The sequence below is a fragment of the Mus caroli genome, chromosome 10 (genome assembly GCF_900094665.2).
Source record: "Mus caroli chromosome 10, CAROLI_EIJ_v1.1, whole genome shotgun sequence".
In the NCBI taxonomy this organism is placed as follows: domain Eukaryota; kingdom Metazoa; phylum Chordata; class Mammalia; order Rodentia; family Muridae; genus Mus; species Mus caroli.
The window spans coordinates 61,775,143-61,796,219 of NC_034579.1; the positions used below are offsets into that span (position 1 = coordinate 61,775,143).

General features: G+C 46.0%; 1 long non-coding RNA gene across 1 annotated transcript in view; it reads left to right on the forward strand.

Moving 5' to 3' along the window:
- Positions 1-4,123, forward strand: part of LOC115032114 — a 25,573-nt gene extending 21,450 nt beyond the window's left edge. The window contains exon 6 of the long non-coding RNA XR_003837742.1: positions 3,752-4,123. This is a non-coding gene — a long non-coding RNA (uncharacterized LOC115032114). The remainder of the gene's footprint in view (positions 1-3,751) is intronic.
- Positions 4,124-21,077: the final 16,954 nt, after the last annotated feature.

Here is a 21,077-nt window from a genome sequence, read left to right on the forward strand (position 1 = left end):
GGTAGGGAAGTGGGGGGCGCTATGGGAGACTTTTGGGATAGCATTGGAAATGTAACTGAGGAAAATATGTAATAAAAATATTAAAAATTTAAAAAAAAATTCTGTGGCTGGGGGGTCAGCACAACCTGAGGAACTGTATTCGGGGGTCACAGCACTGGGAAGGTTGAGACCCACTGCTTTCTTAGGACCTGGGTGACAGTCATCACTCTGTACCCTCCTTGCTTCTCACTGATGTGGCTTTCCCCCTCCTCTGGATGGCTCTCCCCACACTTTGAGAAATGCTCAGACGGAGTGACGATGCACAGCTATGCCATTCCCCTGGGTGGGTTTGCTGTGCCCCCGAGGAGGCTTCTGATCCTTTCTCCACCCAGGCTCTTCTTGGTCTGTGTGGCTTTACTGAAGCCTTCTAAGAAATGTCAGGATATAATGCAAACTCTTATTTTTATTTCCCCGTGGTGTTCTGTTTTATGACTGTAGGCAAGGCAGCTCATCTCTTCAGATTCCTTTTTAGATGAAATCTGTGCAGTGATGGGTGTTCTGTATATTCAGATGCAGATCTGTGCAGCGATGGGTGTTCTGTAGTTCGGAGTCCTATGCTTAATGCTCAATTCTAGATGATTTCTGGAAACAGCAAGCACACACTGCTGTACCTAGTGATTATTTTTCTGGAATGAAAAAAATTGAAAATGTCTGTCAGATGACATTTTAACCATATTTAGGTATTTTATGTGAAAAAAATCTAGATAAACAACTTAGTAGAACCAAATATTCCCCATCGACACACACACACACAATTTTTTATATATATGTACATTTGGTTATTTTTTGTGTGTTCAAGCAATCTTTGTACAACAGACATGTACGTAGTCACGTAGAAGGCTTAGATCCCCAAATTATAGCATTTTAAAAACAGAACAGCATTTTTATTCCTATCAGTTTAGTTGTTTTCTTAGGCCTCCTATGTTTCCTGTCTGATCAGGCACCTCGGGGCAGATAGGTTCCTGGTGGCTGAAGCCAAGTGGATAATCTTTCATGGAGCAAGTGAAGACCTCAGAGCTTGCTGTCAGCATGGCTAACATTGAATCTCTTGACCCTGTGGGCTTTAGAATATTTGGTCTTGCCGAGGCTGCTGTGACTTTGTGGGATATGACCCAGTGGCTTGAACACATCAAAGAACTGTCCTGTGTCCCACAGACTAAGCCTCAATAAGAGAGCCTGCTGCTGCTGCTGCTGGTGAAGCCTATGTCTTAACTGAAACCGAGAGCCTGGGACTTCGGAGTCCCAGAAAGCAAAGTCTGAATCCATACATAAGGAGGAGTTTATTATGTCATCCCACATCATAAGAAGCTGGGAAGTAATGCATTTCAGGGCCGGTAGAGCTAACTTTTTCCCAGTTCTGTGACCTTTTCCTGAGCCATCCTCTCACCACGGCTGATGTTTCAGGCATCATGATGTTTCCACTCGTCTTCCTTGAGATGAAGAAAGAGTTCTCTTTGTAGTCAAGGAGGAATGGTTTCTTTCCTAGAAAGTTCTCAGAAGACTCCCTGAAGCATGGCTAGCCAGACGATGGTAGGAAACGCTCCTGAAACCAGTGGCTGATTTGGGCAATAGAGTTGCTGTGATGTAGTATTATGTTAAGGCTCAGCTCCTAGAGGTTTAAAGGGACATCTCGCTGAAATCAGAGGACATCGTAAACCAGGCCAACATTCAGCTAAGCAACAATTGCAGTGAATGGCCGTGCACGGGTATCCGATTCTGATCACTAATAAGTGCTACAAATGTTTTCTGCTTGAGGTATGTGTTCATGTTCATGCATGTTCATGTTCGTGCATGGAGGCCAGAGGACAACATATGTTGTCACTACTCTGACACCGTCTGCCTTGTTTCTAAGACAAAAATCTCTCGTTGGCCTGAAACCTGCCCAAGAAGGCCGGGTACGGTTAATCATTGAACTCCAGGGATCTGCCAATCTCTGCCTTCCTGACTCTGGGTTTGATGTACACTCTAGGAGTTTGGGCTGTTTTGACATGGACTATGGAACTCAGGTCCTCATGACCATGAGGTAGGTGCCTACTGACTGAGCCATCTGCCTAGCCCATGTCTTTTGAGACACTGCAGAAGAAAAGATTCTTTGTTTTGCACCCTACCTTCAGTACAGAAGTTATGGGTTATTTGTAATACTAAAAAGAAAAAAAAATCCCGTTGAGACGGGGTTTTTCTGTTTAGCCTGTCTGTCCTGAAACTAGCTCTGTAGACTGGCTTAGCCTGCAACTCAGGGATCTGCCTGCCTCTGCCTCCTGAGTGCTAAGATTAAAAGTGTGCACGACCACGCCCTGCTTGAAAAGAAAACTTCTCCCCACAGCACAGTGTGTTTTATCAATTATTTGGGCACCCCACAGAAAACCCCCATGTATACTCACTGGCGCATGATCAAACTCCAATAGCCAGCACTTTAAAGAAACTGAGTCACGTGGTCTGTAAACACACCCCGCCCAGAGCCATCAGCTCTGAAGAGCTATTCTCCAGCATCTTTATTCCAGTTTGTAAGGACTGCTCAATATCTTTCTGTCTGGACGGTTTCTTTTCTTTTTTTTTCATTTTTGGAGGGGGGCGGGGATAGGGTGAGGTGAGGAGGTTATCACAGAAGCCTTCAATGTCTCTCATTCTCAGTTATGAGTCTGCAGCCATCAGCATCACTGCAAAGCAGATTTCCTTTCCTGTAGCAGCCGGTGGCAGCAGGGACCACAGACACCAAAACATCCTAAGCTTTCAATCGACAGAGAACACAGCAACTGAGTACAGAGTACTGCTTCTGAGCTTACACGTCTGTCTGTCCGTCAGTCTGTCCACCCTTTGCTCTCCCTTGCTGATAAGCTTGGGGCAGCTCAGTGCTGAGGTAATCATCTCCTTTCAGCCTATCAGCCGAGCCCGATCGCCACCTTCCTTGTTGATAGTGGTGGCCACATGACATTCTGGCCAATTGGTTGAAGTCCTCTGAATGTGGGTTTTCTGGAAACTCTTATCTTCACGACAAACTGATAAAGTGTTAGAAGATAGAAGGCTCTCCCGGACTTCCCCCTTCCTACTGCAAGATGATATCAGGTGCTATAGTATACCTCACTTGATAGCGTAAGGTACCAAGCCTGGGGAAATATTCATACTGGAGACTGGGAGGAAAAAAGATTCTGAGTCATGAGACTAAGGCTAGCACTACCTACGTCCAGCATTCTGGCTGTGTGAGGTCACTGAATGGCCTCATTGTTTAAGTGACTGGAGCTGGCTCTCCCATTTCTTGCATCTCAATGCATTGATGGTACAATGGCAGCGACCTGCTAAACAGTAGCTTGTGCAGGTACCACGGCTTTTCTTCACCTCCCATCAGTAATGCTTTAGCTATGGAGACTGAGTGGCTAGACCACAGCTTCTGGGGCCTCAGGACCAAGTCCGATGACCCCGTCCTTACTCACTCTTAGGCCTTTAGAATCCACCTGATTTTCTTTATTGTTTAATCTAAGTATTTATTATTACTTTATTGTTGCTATTATTGTGTGTGTATATGCATGAGTATATGTCATGCCATATCAGTGGAGGTCAGGGGGTAGTGGGATTCAGTTCCCTTCTGCCACAGGGGGTTCTGAGGCTCCAACTCAGGTCATCAGGCTTGGTGGCAAGCACCCTTCCCTGCTGAGCCAGCTCATCAGAGGACCTTCCACTTGATTTTCTAACTTCTTGTATTTTCTATTCTAACTAGATGCAAAAGCTTCAGGTCAGAGGCTGGACCCCTTCCTCTTCCTGCATCTATGCTTATATACTGTGCGGAAAGATGATTCTCAACTGCTGGGACAAAATGAATCTCTCCGAGGCATCTTTCCTTTCTCCACAGCAGCGCACAGAGAGGCAAGTGTATGGTTCATCTTCTAGAGACACACATTCACTACCTTCTTGGTTTTTTAACTTGAGAACAGGAGACCTGGGTGTCCTATGGGTGATCTGTTCATGTGAATTACTAACTCTTGGGGTGGGAGCTTATCCAGATCTTGTTTGCCCCACTGGTATTTCCATCTCCACACTGCTTAGATGCATGGGACCCGTGATGGTTGGCTTGAGACTCCCTCCCACGGGTGTCAGTCAGTTCCAGGTTAGTTTGTCATGATTTAGTGAAGTTGGAACTTTTGGTGTACCTGTCTTGGGTTGGGGAGGTGGGAATGGGATGGAGCTTGGAGCATTGCCCGGGCTGGTAAGCCCCCCCCCCCCAACCATATGCCCCACATGTAGCTCTACCTTTAGAGGGTCCTTATTGCCTGTGTAGCATCTTGCTGGATTAATGTCACCACAGGCACCTCTCTGGGGTTGGACTACCTCCCTTCCCAAAGTCTGCCCCTCTCTGAGCATAAGAGCCTTTTGTGGGCCTCAAGATGTCATTCCAACACAGAGCTTTGTGCTAGCAACTGTGAGTTCTCCTTAAGGGAACTGTGGGTGGCCCTCCATTTATTTCCTTGCTCCCTTTTTGTTTCTGTGAATTCTGTATACCCCTCCCCCCCAAGGCACATGCCGTCCGTGTCATCTGAATGACCACTTAGAGGAAGGATCAGGAGTTTGTTGTTTCGTTTCCAGCATAAATCAAAACTTTGTGTTCACGCCACGGTGCGAGCAGATCCAGGAATAGCTTTGGGATTGCTAAGTGTCTGGAGAGCACTGACTACAGACATGTTTTGAAGCTGGTCATAACAGTTGCTACAGCTGTTAACAGTTCTCGAAAGAATAGCAGCATTATCCAGCGGGCCTTAAAATGTGCCGGACTTGCATTGCACAGAAGTCACACTGGGATAGATGTGGATTCCCCCTCCCCTTTCTGAAACCTAGCCATAAAGTCTTCAATAACTTAGAGAAATTCCTTTCAGTTCTGAATCCAACATGAAGGACATTGTGTTGTGACAAACCCATCTTGCAGCCCATGAACGTTGCCTTTGTGTGAGTGGATGTACGGGTTGTACTGTTATGTTTTTATTTATTCTGCATTCTTTATTTTAATGTCCTTTCCTTTTTCCTGACCAGAAAGATTGTTATTGAGCCCTTCACAAAGCTGAAATCCTGCAGTGTGTTAAAAAAATGTTAACAATTCAAAGAAGTTATAAAAATTTATAAGTTGGCAGAATGCTTGGGAAATAGCTGCATATTTTAATATAAATAGGTAATGCAAATATTTGTTCATTGCATTGAGAGATGAGTCTCTGTTTTCCAAAAGGCCCTGCTATTTAAATTTGTTTTATTTGACTACATTGAAATAGTGTCCATCATGAATGAGCCCAAAGACGAAATGCCACCATTGTTGGCAAATGAAAGAAAATAAGTTAGATATGTGGTTACATTGTGTGGCTAAACAGTTTCTGCCCAACTGTGGGGGCTGCTTTGTGATGAGAGTTCTCATGAAGGTGACTGCCTTCATTTTTTTTTTTTTTTGAGATTTGCAATTTGAGATTAAAGTTTGATGTTTTAGAAGACTATATTAGCTCTCTCCCTCTCCCTCTCCCTCTCCCTCTCCCCCCGCCCCCGTCTCCTATCAGTTTTAATGTCTCTTTAGTAAACAAACTCACAAGACTGAAGAGATGAGATGGCTCATCAGGTAAAAGTGCTTGCAGCCAAAGCTGATGGCCTGAGTTCGAACCCCAGGACCCACATGGTAGGAGCAAACTGACTCCTATAAGTTGAACTCTGGCTTCCATACATACTCAGCAGTGTGCACAATTCCACACACATGCACATACACATGCACACACACACAAAGGGGCTTAAAAGTTTGTAAGTGGATTGGCAGGTTGAGATAGATATGTGTTGGCTATTTTGAAGGGATAAACACATCTCACATTCCCCAGCACTGATCTTATCAGCTACAGCCTTGGGGATGGGAGAGACTAAGAGGAACAGGGATAGGATGAAGGCTACATCCAGGACTGAGCATAGCATCATCTGGACAGCTATTGGTTGCCAACCCACGCTATGGCAGGCTCACCATCCAGGCTTGGGAAACATGCTACCCCGACCCGCAAATCTCTGAGGCTTGTGAGAACCCAGAACACCCGAGGAGTCTGGCCTCCCTTGGGGGAAAAGGCTTAAAGAGGAATGAAGTTGATAATGTTTCCCAGGGAGAACACAGAATAGCAGCTTTTGCTTTCCCTGAATGAAGAGATCCTCATTTGACTAAGAAGTAGTAGCAACAGTTGGAAGGTCTACAACATACCAGGCATTGGCCATCTTACTTAAAAGGAAGCAAGGGAGCTGAGCCTGTGGTGCTTGTCTGTAATTGGGAAGCTGAAGCAGGAGCACTGACAGCCAGTGGCTGACATCCATTACACAGAGAGAGCTCTTCTCAAGAAAATGACATGGGCCCTGGAGAGATGGCTCTGTGGTTAAAAGTTTCTATTGCTCTTGCAGCAGACCCAGGTTCGGTTTCTAGCACCCACATGGTGGCTCACAACCATCTGTAACTCTAGTTCAGGAGATCTGACTTCTGAGGGCACCGGGCATGTGCTTAGTGCAGGCAAAACACTCATACACATAAAATAAATAGATCTTTTTTTTTTTTTAATTAGCTGTAGCATAGACAGCAGAGGGAATTCTAGAAATAGTCCAAGAAAAGATAAAACCTAGGCTGGAGGTGTCCCAGGAAATATATAGGGAAACTACTTTAAGCCTGTTATATTCAGACACCAGTATCCTGGGTGTTGCTGGCATCTTGCTCTGGCCTCTTCTGGTCTCCATAATCTCTGTGGTCTCCAATGAAAGAATTCCAAGGAGACACACAGCGTAGAGTATAGAATGTGCTCTCAGAGAAGAAGCCAGAGTGCAGGAATTTTTTTTTTCTCGAGGAAGGATGTGCCTATTCAAATGTAAACAATTATTTAAGAGTATCTGAACTCAGGCATCCATCATGGAGTCTCACAGTGCTATCAGATGGCTGTGCATGCTTGTGTTTGTGTGTGTGTCTGTGTGTGTGTGTATCCAGCCATATTGTTAAATATGGTAGTAAAAGGGTGTTGAGGGGCAGATGAGGGAGACCTGTTGGCTAGTGGCAGTCACCCCTGCCTCATCTCCATTTCCTATCATCGCTCGGGTTCTTTACCAACTTTTAATGCCAACCCTTTCTGCTTGGGCAAGAGTCAGGGTACTTCCAGCACTGGGAAATCCTTTCATCTTGCTTTTGTCTCAGACACACTTCAGGGTGGAGCTCAGGAGCAGAGGAAAGAATGTGGTCAGGGAGAGAGGGGATTCTCAGACTACGGCAGCATTTGATAGAGGTGGAAAGTGGTTTATGTGAAAAAAACCCCATGGATTCTGAAGGAGGGGTGACCTTCAGGACCACCAGGCTTGATGTTCCAGAGACTGTGACCTACAAGGTGGGCCTGAAAGGGTGGGTGTGCAGGGTTCTTTTATTTTTACTGTTTGGTGGGCGTGGGTAGAAGAAACACCCCAATCAGGTGCTGTAGCACAAAAGGTGTCTGAAGGCAGCGCCATCCTTCCTTCCATTCAAGGCTCTTTATGAGGCTCAGGAGTCAACAGCACCACAGATCTTTGGTGTGTTCTCAAGAGCTGAGACCAACATTCTCCTCCTCAGGCTGCCTTGTGGCCACAATGGAAGTTATGTGACTTCAAAAGCTGGGTCATGAAATGCCACAAAGCTTCCTCCTGGAACTCTTGGGACCCTTGTCTTCCGAGGCTGAGCCACCAGGTGGGGATTCAAGGCTCCTGGCTGGGATGAAGGGCAGGCAATGCCACCCAGAAATGTGAATCAAAGATGCTCCTGAAGCTAAGTCCTCCCCCGCCCCCACCAGGTCGTCAATTCTTTCTGCTGCCACCTTGAATGTCACTGAGCAGAGCAAGTCAACCCCACTGCATCCTTTTCAAAATCTTGGCCCCAAATCAGTGAGCCTAATGAAGCGGTTGTTGATGTGGCCAAACCTGGACAATGTCTGCATACACCCACAGCAGCCATGACAGCCAACGGTGATGCCCTCTTCTGGTTCATGGCTTTCTGTTCATCAGAGAAGGGAAGAATGGTGATTACCGATTCTTGAGAAGTTTTGGTTGGCTGATTTTACACTGGTTATCTCATTCCATCTTCCTAACACTGTGAGGTGAATATCATTGGCCCTATTTTACAGAGAACAAGACTTTGAGAGGTTACGTGGCTTCCCTTCCGTCACAGACTTACAATACACAGTTTCTGCAGAGGTCCCACACTTCCCCAGAGTTTCTCTACTATAGACGGTATATGTGTGTGTGTGTGTGTGTGTGTCTTCAGCTATGTGAATCCTAGAAGCACTCTGACCCTCCTCTCAGTTTTCCAACCCCCTACCAGACCAAGATGTGGGAGACAGATGAAGGGAGAGGTATACTTCCTGTCTCCCAAATACTTTGGGTTAACTTGGTTTATTCTTTGTGTATCAGTCAAATCATTAACACCTGCTACTTTTAATTTCACAAGTGGCCTGACTGGAGACTATAAATACTATGACCTTCCTAAGGTATCTTTAAAACAACTTCTGGGGTAGATTGGGAAAGGTCATGAAGGGCATAGCCATTGGATACCAGTTTAAAAGTTTTAAAAATCTGAATTAACAAACAACAATCCTATCTGTACCCCCCAATAAGGCCTTAATTGTATCTGTCATCTTGCTTGACAAAACTGACTTGCGCTTAGCCAAAATAGCAGCCACAGTCCATCTCTTTCTATAGGAAAGTGTGAAGGATGGGCCTAATACATGGGCCAGAAGTCGTGTCTCAAAAGAAAAGAATGCTTCACAAACTATGAAGGCTGGGTCATTGAGGAGTGAGGCTAAGAATATCACACTTTACCAGAGACTGTGAAACCATTTTTTAGGTTGGCTCAGGACTCAGCACTTTTAGCACACTCCCATTGAATTCTATTCCATCCTGAAGATGGAGACTGGAGATTCTATGCCTAGGACTGGGGAATGCTGAGGTCCTAGAGAAGGCCAGTTGATGGGAGAGTGTTGCATAGTTGGCCTGTTGACTTAAAATTCTGAATGCACTGAGACTTTGGACCAGGGACTTGACCTCCCCCAACCCCCAGCCATGGTCACCTGGTGGTGGGATGAGCCCCTTTTTTTTTTTTTCTCATTATTCCCTCTGTCATTTGGACAAATTTCCTAGAGGATTTGCCTACAGTCTCCATTACTATTAATAAACTAGAAACAGTGGCTATATGGACCAGAGTCTATTCTATCCCAGCCAACTGAAACAACGATGGCTAAAGGGGTGTGTGGGGTGGGAACCGTGCAGTTAAGTGACTGAAGGCTGGATATGTCACCTTCCCTGGGTATTGGTCAATGTTCAAACAGGGCTTGGCAACAGACTGAGGAATCCTGATAGGAGATCTGGAATTGAGTCTGAGGATGATTGGGCCCTACTTTTGTGTGTGTGTGTGTGTGTGTGTGTGTGTGTGTGTGTGTGTGTGTGTGTAGAGGTGTAAACTTGGGCCCATGGCAAGGAAATCAGTGCACTAAGTCCCAGTTCTTTCACCATCTGGCTGTGTCATTTAGGAAAATGCACTCGTTCTCTCTGAAGTGTAGGATGGCAAGAGGGCCACTTGTCATCTTCAGCCAAGTAAGTGAAACAGCAGGAACATGGAGAATGGAGTCTGGCTTGGCGATGTAATTGCTGTTTGCTGCCCAGGTCCTGCCCTGCTGCCTTCACAGAGCTAGCCGCTGGCAGATCCAGGCCAGACCTGGCTGCATTTTTCCAAAGGCTGAGCTTCTGTGGTATCCAGAATCTCCACACGCAGCCTCACAGGATACCTGCCTTTCCCACACTGCTCAAGTGCTATTTTAAGAACTTTCTGCCCGGGGACAATGGGCTCTGGCTCGCTGCTTTGAACTTCACAGTCTGTTCTCAGGGGTGGGTGGCTTCTGTGTCCTGTCTGTCTGTCTGTCTGTCGAGTCTATGTCTCCAGGTACCTGGTACATCTTGCTTGTCTAGTACACAGGACCACAAACTTAGGGCTGAGATCTGAGAGAGGTAGCTACTTACTAGGGACAGGTTCCTCGTTCCCCTCAGCTTCTGTCTGTGATGTTGGAGAAAGTCTGTAATCATTAATCTCTGCCTCCTTTGCTCTCCTGTCCAATCTTGAGCGGGAATTTTTATTTCCCAGGACTCAGACAGGACCTTTGGGCAAAGCGCAGGGAGTTGCCCATACTCTATACACAGTAGAGCCTTGTAACTTTTAACCCAGCTTCATAAATTCAGAGGAGACTTAGGATACAAAGAGCAAGGAATTGCAATTTGAAATGCAATGATATTTTAAGTAATCACTGAAAGATTATAGGTCAAAATTGTGAGTTAGCTGGAAGTATAGTTTGGCTCTAAACAGTCAAAGAAATTGACAATGGCTTTCAACACACACATACACACACACACACGAGAGAGACAGAGAAAAAGAGAGAGAGAGCAAGAGAGAGAGAAAACAGACAGACAGACAGACACACACACACACACACACACACACACACACAGAGAGAGAGAGAGAGAGAGAGAGAGAGAGAGAGAGAACTTCAAAGCTTTCTTTTNAGAGAGAGAGAGAGAGAGAGAGAGAGAGAGAGAGAGAACTTCAAAGCTTTCTTTTCAAGCTCTGAGCTCCTCCCAAGTCCTGCCATCCCACTTCTGCCTGAGTTTGTCGTAGTTGTAGTCCTTTAGGCCATTGCTTTAAAAATAAATGTGCCGGGAGTATCTATTCAGGTTTATAAGTTTGTATTACAGGACTTTGGAGGGGGTTCTGGTTAACAGTCAATCTATCCATGGGCTTCATTTGCTCTCAGATTCTTAAGCTAGCTAATGAAAGACCAACGGTCACAGGATAGGAGTCAAGTGAAATACATTTTGCTGGGTTTCAAATGGAGGAAAAAACTCTCTCTTTAGAGGAGCTGCCAAATCAGTGGGGATTATGACTGACACAGCACTCTGGCTCCTTAATCCCTCTGCTTCTGTACAGGGTTACCACATAGTTCAGGATGAGCCAGGTGGGACTAAGGGAACAAGCACCCCAAGACCCCCAGTGATGAAAACAAAATCATTTTTCCTCAAGTGACATCTCTTTATCACTTTGTCTGGGCTTGGCCTGGAGCATCTTCTGTAGAACACACTGCCAGTTGTCATGGTCTAGGGACACCATGCTGCTGGTTGCCATGGTCTAGGGACACCATGCTGCCGGTTGTCATAGTCTAGGGACACCATGCTGCTGGGTGTCATGGTCTAGGGACACCATGCTGCCGGTTGTCATAGTCTAGGGACACCATGCTGCCGGTTGTCATGGTCTAGGGACACCATGCTGCTGGGTGTCATGGTCTAGGGACACCATGCTGCCGGTTGTCATGGTCTAGGGACACCATGCTGCTGGGTGTCATGGTCTAGGGACACCGTGGTAGACTGAGAGATCTGGAAAATGAAAAGCTTCCACTTGGAAGTAGTATACATCACTTCAGCTCAGAGGCCATGGCCAAAGCAAGGACATATCTAGCTATGACAAAGCATAGAAGTATGTCCCTACAGTGGGTTTGGGTGGATAGCTCTACTATATCTGTACACACACACACACACACACACACACACACGCTTTTGCAGCCACCGACCCATGTAGACTATTGAGTAGTTCCTGCTGTCTTCCCAGGACCAGGCTGTTATAGAAATAGGATCAGTGTTAGGTGCCTGGTGGACTGTGGAGCTGATCATGTGACTGGAACAAAATGGGAGATCAGGTCAGAACATTTGATCTATGGTTTCATTTCCTCCTATGGTGTTCCTCCTTCCTTGACTCTGGGTTTGATGGCTTGCTTGATCCAGTTAGCCACTCTTAAGCCTCTGTCTTGCAGATGGCAAATGGGGACTTCATCAGTCCTTTGTAGGGATCGTGATGGACATGTAACGGATTGTCCATAAGGACTTCCAGTGCCCTCCCCTGGGGTCTTGATGCCCCACAGTCTTAGTAGTATCCAGTCTACTCGGATCCTACTTCCCTCCTGTCCCCATGGTAAGATTCCCTGCTCATATCTGGCTTTATCCCAATATTCTTTCCTATGAGCCAGGATAGCATAATCTCTATTAGCTCATGGATAGATGTGGGTTAGGAGAGATTCCTTCCCCCCACCCCCACCCCCAGTGACAGGCCAGCCTGAAAGGAACTCATCAAAGCAGGCTAATGGCGGTTACAGACATAGTGCATTCTCAAAATGAAGGATCTTCCAGAAATGATCTAAGCCTCTGAAGGGAGACTGAGGCCAGAGGGAGAAAGCGGTGGAGGATTCCAGACAGGTTGAGGTCAGGCGTAGGAGACCAGGTTACCATCACGCTTCTTGTCTGACATCCCTGCCCAGAAGACGACGCCAGAGAAGAAAGGGGTCATTTCAGATGATTCACGGATCTTTTCATAAACAAATCTATTTTTCCTTGTAAGGCTCTGGGTGACTAGACAGAGATAATAAGATAAAAAAAAGAACCCTTTTTCTCTAAACGACTGGTTAAAGTGTGGCACAGGCTGTGAGTTACTCAAGGTCATTATTGTGCGATGGGTTATCAAAGGCCTATGCGAAATGTGTGGGACTTTTATGAGCTTGTTTTTATTATAGTAGACTGTCTGAGGGCCCCTTTTGTACAAAGAGCTTTGAGAGTTCTAATGAGACCCCATAATCATCTGTGTGATTACGAAGGTCAAATTGTGCCGAACAAACCCCAGAGCTATTTTTGACCAAATTAGTGGATGAACAGAACAGTATATATATATATATATATATATATATATATATATATATATACACACACACACACACACACACACAGTTGTTGTTGTTGTTGCCCTTTCAACCCTTTATTTTCTCACTTCTGTTCTCTGACATCGTGGCCATCCGATCTTTCCCGGGACAACAGGGATAATGCCTAAAAGCCACAAAATGTCCAGGGTAATCAAGAAAACGGTTCAACTCCTTTTCAATCAAGAAGAAAAAGAAATGAACTTTCAGGTTGAAGGAAATGTGATCGCTAACAGGACAGTTGTCTGTATACCAGCATAGCCATAACTAGATTATTCATGAATTTACTTTCCTGAAGGACAGGGTCCCACAAACAAAACCACCCAGTCACCCAGTGTCTCTGAAGGTCTTAATGCCTCCCTGCCCGCCCCCCCCCCCAACATATCCATCCCCACTGTCAATGTTGGAGCTGGGTTTGGCTGTGAAAGTTTTCTTTCACTGGGTTCAAGGGGAAGGGACAGAGGTTCGCTAGGTTTCTGACAATAACTGGCTAAGCAGTGACCTCAGTTTGCCAAGGAGATTTTGCTCCAGTGTTTCTATGCCTGCCCACGTAGCCTGAGTCCCCCTGGATGTCCTTCCAATGGGAGGCTTGTGCTTTCGAAAACCTTTTTTTTATATATATATTTTTTCCTAGACAGGGATTCTCTGTGCAGCCCTGGCTGTCCTTGGACTCACTCTGTAGACCAGGCTGGCCTTGAACTCAGCGATCTGCCTGTGCGGGGATTAAAGGCATGTGCCACCACGCCCAACTGTCTTCACTCTCCATCTTCAGCATTCCATCTTAAACTAGGAAATGTGAGGTTAGAAAAGCGGTGGTCTATTTCCTTCCTCCTATGAACCAAGGTGGTGAAAGGACTTCGTGTTCAATACCCACAGGATTGGCTTGAAGATAAAGGTTATTCAAGTTCAAACTGAATGAAAGCTCCAGTGCGCATGTCCTAGTGAGGCCTCCGGGGTTAAGCGGCACCTGCCTTCTGCTTCCGGTTTTCTAGTATTTCCTCTCAACACTGGGGTCCTGAACTTACTGCAGAGAGCTTAGATAGTGGACATGGGGGAAGAGAGTGGACGAGTAACAGGCTCATTTTACAAGGAGTCTTCCCGTGTAGCTTGACTCATTGCTCTTTGGGACAGACAGTACAGTAGCTAGAATTTCAGATTCTGAATCACTTGATGCTCTGTAGCCAAAATGGGGCTTCTTGCCACTTTAAATCTCTTCTCTGTACTACCGGTCTGCTGAGGGCTGTGTTATAGCAGCTAGGTAATTTGTGCCCAGAAAGCCTTCCTCTGGTGAGTGATACAGATGTCCCAGGGTGCTCGTGTGGCCTCATCAGACCGAGACGGACACCCAGGCCCTGTTTGTCTGTCCGCACTATCTACATGATATAGCTTTAGTGACTTTCTTCCCAGACCTCTCTATGGCATTTGAAATTCACAGGGTGCAGCCAGAAGTTGCAAAGCTGAAACAGCATGACGGTGGGCCCTGCGAAGAAAGGCATGATGGGAAACTGCCCGAGCAGCACAGGGGCCCTAGGAGCCGCGCCTTGCCAACAGGTGGGACACATTAGTACTTTCAGGGGTACCAGGTGGGTTTGCCATTATGGTCCTGTTTCCCATAAAAGTAAATATATAAAAAAATTGCACCTTATGGCTCTTTGACAAACAAATATCCTTGTTATCAATCACAGTATTTCCTTTGTCTTGAAAAAAATACAGTGTTTTCTTCCAGTTTGAAAAGTAAACATTTTCATGGGTACTCCAAAAGTTCTATGGGATGTTGACCACATGTTGTATCGGATGTATTAAGTGGGCTATACTAGCAACAAGCAAATGTCTATATCCTCAAGGTGGCCCTGGGAAGCCCAGTGGTTATGAATAGGAGTTATTTTATTACTCTAAGTGGTACATATTACATGCTACATATTACAAATGGGCATGAAAGTGAGAAAGTGAGAGAGCTTAATTCTGCAGACAAATCCACATGTCAGTGTCATTGGCACTGCCATTCCAGACTTTGGCATTCCAAAGCAAAGCTTAAAAGGTTGGTTTCAGAGACAGGCCAGAGAGTTTATAAACCTCAAGGTGCTGTGGCCTTTGGTCAGGATCCTGCTCCAGTCAACCACAGACTTGTGCAAAAGTCTTAGGCAAGTTGTTTCATTCTGTGCTGTGACTTCCTTCTCTTTACAAGACGGGTTGACAGGAGTCCCATGGAGAGCATGAAATGAATTGTGTTTGCAAAGCCCTCTGTGCAATGCCTGCGATAGTGTATGTTTTCGGTGTTAGTTGCCATAATTGCTGTTATAATTGCTATAATTATCATTATGAAGTTATCTCATTCGACAGATAGAGAAACTCAGGATTCTCCATAATTTTGCTAGGCAGTCATTTTGCTAAGTTCAGACAGGTAGCTAAGGGAGGAAGAAAAAAAAAGAAGTCAGAGGTTAGAATTAAGCAATCATTTGTGAAGAGAAGGAGTGGGAGGGAACCTCTAGAAGGTTCAAAGAGAATTGAAACATAGTAGTCTTTTTTATCCTGCCCTATGTCCTGGGTATGAACTATGACGTTTCCAAGATGTCTGTGCTTTCTAAGCTACCTTCCTCTGGTGGCTTGGCCATCTTGGAAGCTGTCAGGTCTGCTGCTCCGTTTGTGTTCCAGGAAGCCTTTCGTAGTAGCCGAGTGTGTTGTCACAAGGCCTACTTTAACCTCACACCGGCTCATTATGTAAACATATCATCCAGATGGATGGCCATAGTACAGGATTGAGAGAGAGAGAGGGAGAGAGTGAGGGGGGGGAGAGAGAGGGAGAGGGAGAAAGAGAGAGAGAGGGAGAGAGTGAGGGGGGGAGCGAGAGAGAGGGAGAGAGAGAGAGGGGAGAGAGAGGGAGAGGGGGAGAGAGAGAGAGACAGAGAGGGAGAAAGAGAGAGAGAGGGAGAGGGAGAGAGAGAGGGAGAGAGAGACAGAGAGGGAGAGAGAGGGGGGAGAGAGATAGAGAGGGAGAGAGGGAGAGGGAGAGAGAGAGGGAGAGAGAGGGAGAAAGAGAGAGAGGGAGAGAGGGAGAGAGAGGGAGGGAGAGAGGGAGAGGGAGAGAGGAAGAGAGAGAGCAATCACATAATGTTTGCCATTGTGCATGTGACAATTACTCTACTTTACCATCTTCACTGACATCTTACTGCACTGATTTATAAATTCAGCTCCATCATAGGAACACGTACATAAGGAAAACCGTAGTCTGTAGTGAGTCTGGTACCAGCTGCAGTTTCTGGTACCTACCAGAATCAGGAAACGTGTGCCATGGATTTGGGATAGCACCAGTCCTCACTTAACAAAGACAGCTGGGGAAAAACACAGACTGCACAAAGAAAAGAAGAGGTCAGAGACAGTCACAAGGGCAGCGGCGAACCAAAAAGATGGCACTCCACAGCTCAACAGGTGGGGATGCTTTTCGGATGTTTCCAGGAGGGGCAATGGCTCCGTTACACAGCAGTACCTGCCATCCTGTAACTAGAATGCCCAGCAGATACCAGCTGATCCATCATACCTGAAATAGGATAGAGAAATCACCACCCAAAATACAATAGCATTAATATTACTGTATTTTGCTGTTCTTAATTATAAAAAAAAAAATGGACTTTTTTTTTTTTTTTGGAAGTGGTAAGTGTATGTTACCATAGTGCAGCTACTGTCTTAACCGATGGATAATGAAACTGAGTCTGGCTGATTTGCCAAAATTACACGTCTACGTTTGGGGCCTTCAGTAATAGATCTTAGATCGATGCTGTCTGCTGAATCCTTCACAAACTCTTCAGATTGACCATAACAATCATAAGTGTGGGCCAGGGAGGTGGGTCAGCAGGTGCTTGCCACCAGGACTGACTTGGGACAGATAGAGCCAACTCAGTCAGTTGTCTTCTGACCACCACATGCTCTCCGTGGCACACATGTGGTCCCTCCAACAACAAAATATAATTAAAACAACAGTAATTGTATCTGTTGAGCTGTTCCTGTGTCTTTGGCCCTGTGCCAGTGACTTGCCTCACACTGTTTCCCACGGTTCTGTCACAAGGTGTACGCTCCCAGCCCCTTCGGGAGTTGAAGAAGCTCAGACTCACAGACACCACGTGACTTGTGACTTAATTCATTCATGGTCCTGATTGTAGGAAGTCGAGTTCTCACTGAAGGTCTGCTTGACGTTGTGGGACAAGATCTTTGTGCCTGGTCCTTGCTAATGATTGGGATTTGAGTGGGTATAATTTTAATCTTTAGTGAGTCTCAGGCTGTTGGATAGGGGAGTACACAATGCTGCAAACCAGGGCCCAGTCAGGCTAGAAAGATGGTGCCATGTATACACATGAGCTGAAATGTAGGCTTTTCAGAAATGGGGCTGTGGCATAGAGGCGAAGCACAGCCCACCCCTCCTTATCAATCAGTGTAAGACCTCAGGGGTGGGGCCCGCCCCGAGGCCTTGAAGGTCTAGAGAGTGCCATGCTCTGTTTTCGTCAGAAGATAGAGGAACCTTCAGGTTCAGCCCAAGTAAGGACACCACTAGTGCCTTGTCTCAGAACGGCTTTAGGGGTTCTTCACATTACTCTCTGCTGCCTGTCTTCTTGAGGGCTTCAATGTACACAGTGTTGGGTGTAAGACTCTCTGGCCCTCAGAGAAAGATCAGAATGTCAGGGCTCAGAGACAAGCTGTGAATCGGTCTTTCATGCAGAGCGCAGTTCACAAGGCCAGACCTCAGCCTTACCCCATTTCCAAGGACTCATTCATTGTGAGGACTTGCTTAGACGTGAAAATAGCCCTCAGTTCTTCCCCCGGCCCTTTTCCACATTGCCTTTGTGGGCCTGAATATCTCTGAAGATTGTGGGTTTGATAAACAAACAATAAACAATATTTTTTTGAGAAGCGAAAGTTTCTGTGAACCTCCCGAGTCGAGTTCAGAGTTTTGAAGGACCTTGCACTGCCTGGCTGCAGGCACACGGGGCTGTGGTGTCCAGAGTGGGACTCTCCGTTCGTTCACTGCTGTTTTGTGGCAGCTAACTGGAAAACACCTATCATCTATCGCCCCTGCAGTGGAGGGTTGATTAAACAACCCACGACACTGTTTTCCTTATAAGCCACCTTAAAAGTACTCATGAGGTCTTGCCCTTCCCACTGAGCTAATCACATCCATTTTCAGTATGGTTCCTCTCCACCACAGTCCAAAAAATATCCGGGCATCTTGCCCTACTCTCCCCATGTTTCACATGGACGTCCATAACCTCAGACACTTAAGCGATTGTTTTCGGTTTGGTTCGGTTCTTTCAAAGGAATAGATAAATCATCCCAGCTACCGGGATGAGAGAGGAGATGAAGGAAATGACAGTTTTTATCTTTTATTCAGGTAGCCTAAATTTACATGAGACCACAAAGAGTTCCTGACAGGATGTTATTGATCGCACTCACCCAGCTGGGGCTTGAAAGACGGGTCTTCCTGCCGCGTCACGGGGCACCCTCTTCCTCCCATCCCAGCCCGTGAGTCAAATCTGAGATCTTCTGATTCTCGAACAGAAGTAAATGCTTAAGGCGGTCATCTCAGGGCCTTGGGCAGAGTTCCTGTCAATCATTCCCCGAGGTCTACCTTATCTCCACGCTTCCCATCTGAAGACCCGGCAAGGCTCAGTCATTGTAATAGCCAGATTTATCATCGAGCACCAGGTTTCCCCACTGACCCGAATAATCTTGAATCACACCTTGCTGAGGGAGGTGCTATTTTTAATCCTCCTTTTGCAGGTGAGGAGGGTAAGAGCCTGACCTGTGGTTTACTAAAGGCAAAGGGAAACCAGGCAAACCATCCTCCGTTCTCCCTACTTCCTGCCTTGTTTTCATTCAAGCCCCAGACGTTAGCGCTTGCTACATGCCCAGCCAGCTACACGATGGGACTGGAGCTGACAGTAGACAGAACCTCTGTCCTCGTTTGAGGTTTGTGCATCCCATTTCTTCCATGCGGACTCACCCCAGACACTTTTATCTGCGTTCTAGCCCTTCAAAATGATAGTCTCCCACATTCTTTTCTGTTTAGTACACCTGAATTGTTTCAAAATTCCAAGTTTCATATGTCCATTTAATGTTCCTGTTTGAGGCCCTGCTGGGCTTATTGGCGATGCCTGTATTTCTTATGAACCTCGGGGTAGCTGGTGCAGACTTGCCTCCTGTGGACAATCATGAAGTCAAAGTTACTGTTATCTCCTAGGCTGTGCTACACTCACACACACACAAATATACAGAGATGGGGGAGTAAAAAGGGGCGGGGAGAGAAACATATTCAGGGAGAGACGGAGGGATTCATGGTGATTCACTGAGATTATTGGAATCAGTTCAAGAAGATTTTTTTTCCCGATGAAAGCATTATTAAAAGTTGATTTTTTTCCCCAACAGAAATAATCATGAAGCCAATTGAGGGTTTCCTGATGAAGTTTGCAATTTGGGAGGGGACTATCTGACCCCCCCCCCCAAACCATGATCCTGTGGACTTAAGGGGCCAGAAGGCTTAGCAAAACTTTGCCCTTTAAGAAAGCTTCTGGATGCTTTAGCTGGGGGCAGCTAAGGTCACAGCTTCATTGGCTTCCCGCAGTACCAATCCTCATGTCAGGTGGTGTAAGGAAGCCTGCCCTCACTGGCTTGGCCTTCGTCTGCTGTACGGGAGCACAACTCAGGATCCATTCAGTATGGAGATAATGGGATGTGAGTTTATGGGTCTGGTCATTTCCATGTTATCTCTAGTTATATTCTGGCATATCTTCCAGGGCAATTTCCACTGCCCCCGTGTGTTGAGACCTGGAATAGTAACACAGAGATTTGGGGCAGAGGGTCTGTCTTCATATTGATCTGTGTGATGGTCTCCTCACTAGGAGAGAGCTGAGGAGAAGCAAGGTTGGAAACAGAGTTGAAAGCTGGTGCACGTAGAATTCTCCCAGATCCTACAGCTCAATGACAGGAACTTGACTGCGATTTGCCCCAGAGCTGTCAATAATCCTAAAAATGCAGACGATGTGCCATTGATAAAGACACAGACTCACAACAAGTGTTAAAAGAAAGACATTCTTCCTCCAAGTCTCTGAATAAAAATGATAAAGTGATTATCACAGAAGGAGCAAAAATGGGATAAATATCATGTAGGTATGTCAGGCAGTTAATAAATGTATTGGGGCTGGAGACATAGTTCCCAGTGGTTAAGAATGCTTACTGGTCTTGTAAACCACAGGTTCTAAACCTTCCTGACACCACGACCCTATAATACAGTTCCTCATGTTGTGGTCACCCCAACCGTAACATTATTCCATTGCTACTTTATAACTGTCATTTTGCTACTGTTATGAGTCGTAAAGTAAATATCTGATATGTGACCATTCAGGGGGTCTCGACCCACACATTGAGAGCCACTGTTGTAGAGACTCTATTCCCAGCACCCTCATGGTAGCTTACAACCATTTTGTAACTCCGGTACCAAGGGATCCAGTGATTTCTCCTGGCCTCTGCACATACCAGGTACCCATGTGGTGCACTTCATACATGCAGGCAAAAACATATGTACACATAAATTAAAAGTAAGTAAGTCTAGATATACATTATTATTTTGGAATGTGTTATACTCTGTCAACATTTATAGTTTACAATTTGTCGTGATTCACTTTTGAATGGTCAACAAATATTTACTTTCATACTTAAGTTTATTTGCAACCTTGTATGCTTCAAGGAGCACCCCAGATATGCTTCATCTTTTCAAGGGCTGACCCCCTTACCTTCTTCAGGTAGCATTTAGTGTCAAATGCCGTATGTGGTGTTCAGGTGTCCATCATTAGCCTGGTCTCCCCCCTCCCCAACTCCCAAGATTTTTTTTCATTGTCAGATATTTGACGCCCCGTCTCCTAGGCACTGGCACATAGTGGTTTCTTGCTCTTTGAATAGATCAGGAGAAATCCTCAGGGAGGTATCACCAGGAGGTTAGAGGCTTTCCCATGCATACTTCATGTTTTCGTTCATGTCACGGGCAATTCGCCATCTACCGACTTTCAATGGTCTGTCCCCTTGCTCCCTTTGGCTCTGGGCAGTCAATGAGATCAGAGCAACAGCTTGGTGGGCTGTGACCATAATGACACTGCTCTATAGATTCAAGAGTGCCAGGCACCGTGTCTGTTCACAACCCCTTGTTCAGAACTAGCCGAATCATCTCACGCAAGGAGACAGACAATATGAACATACGAATAGTATCATCCCTTCTGGGGACCC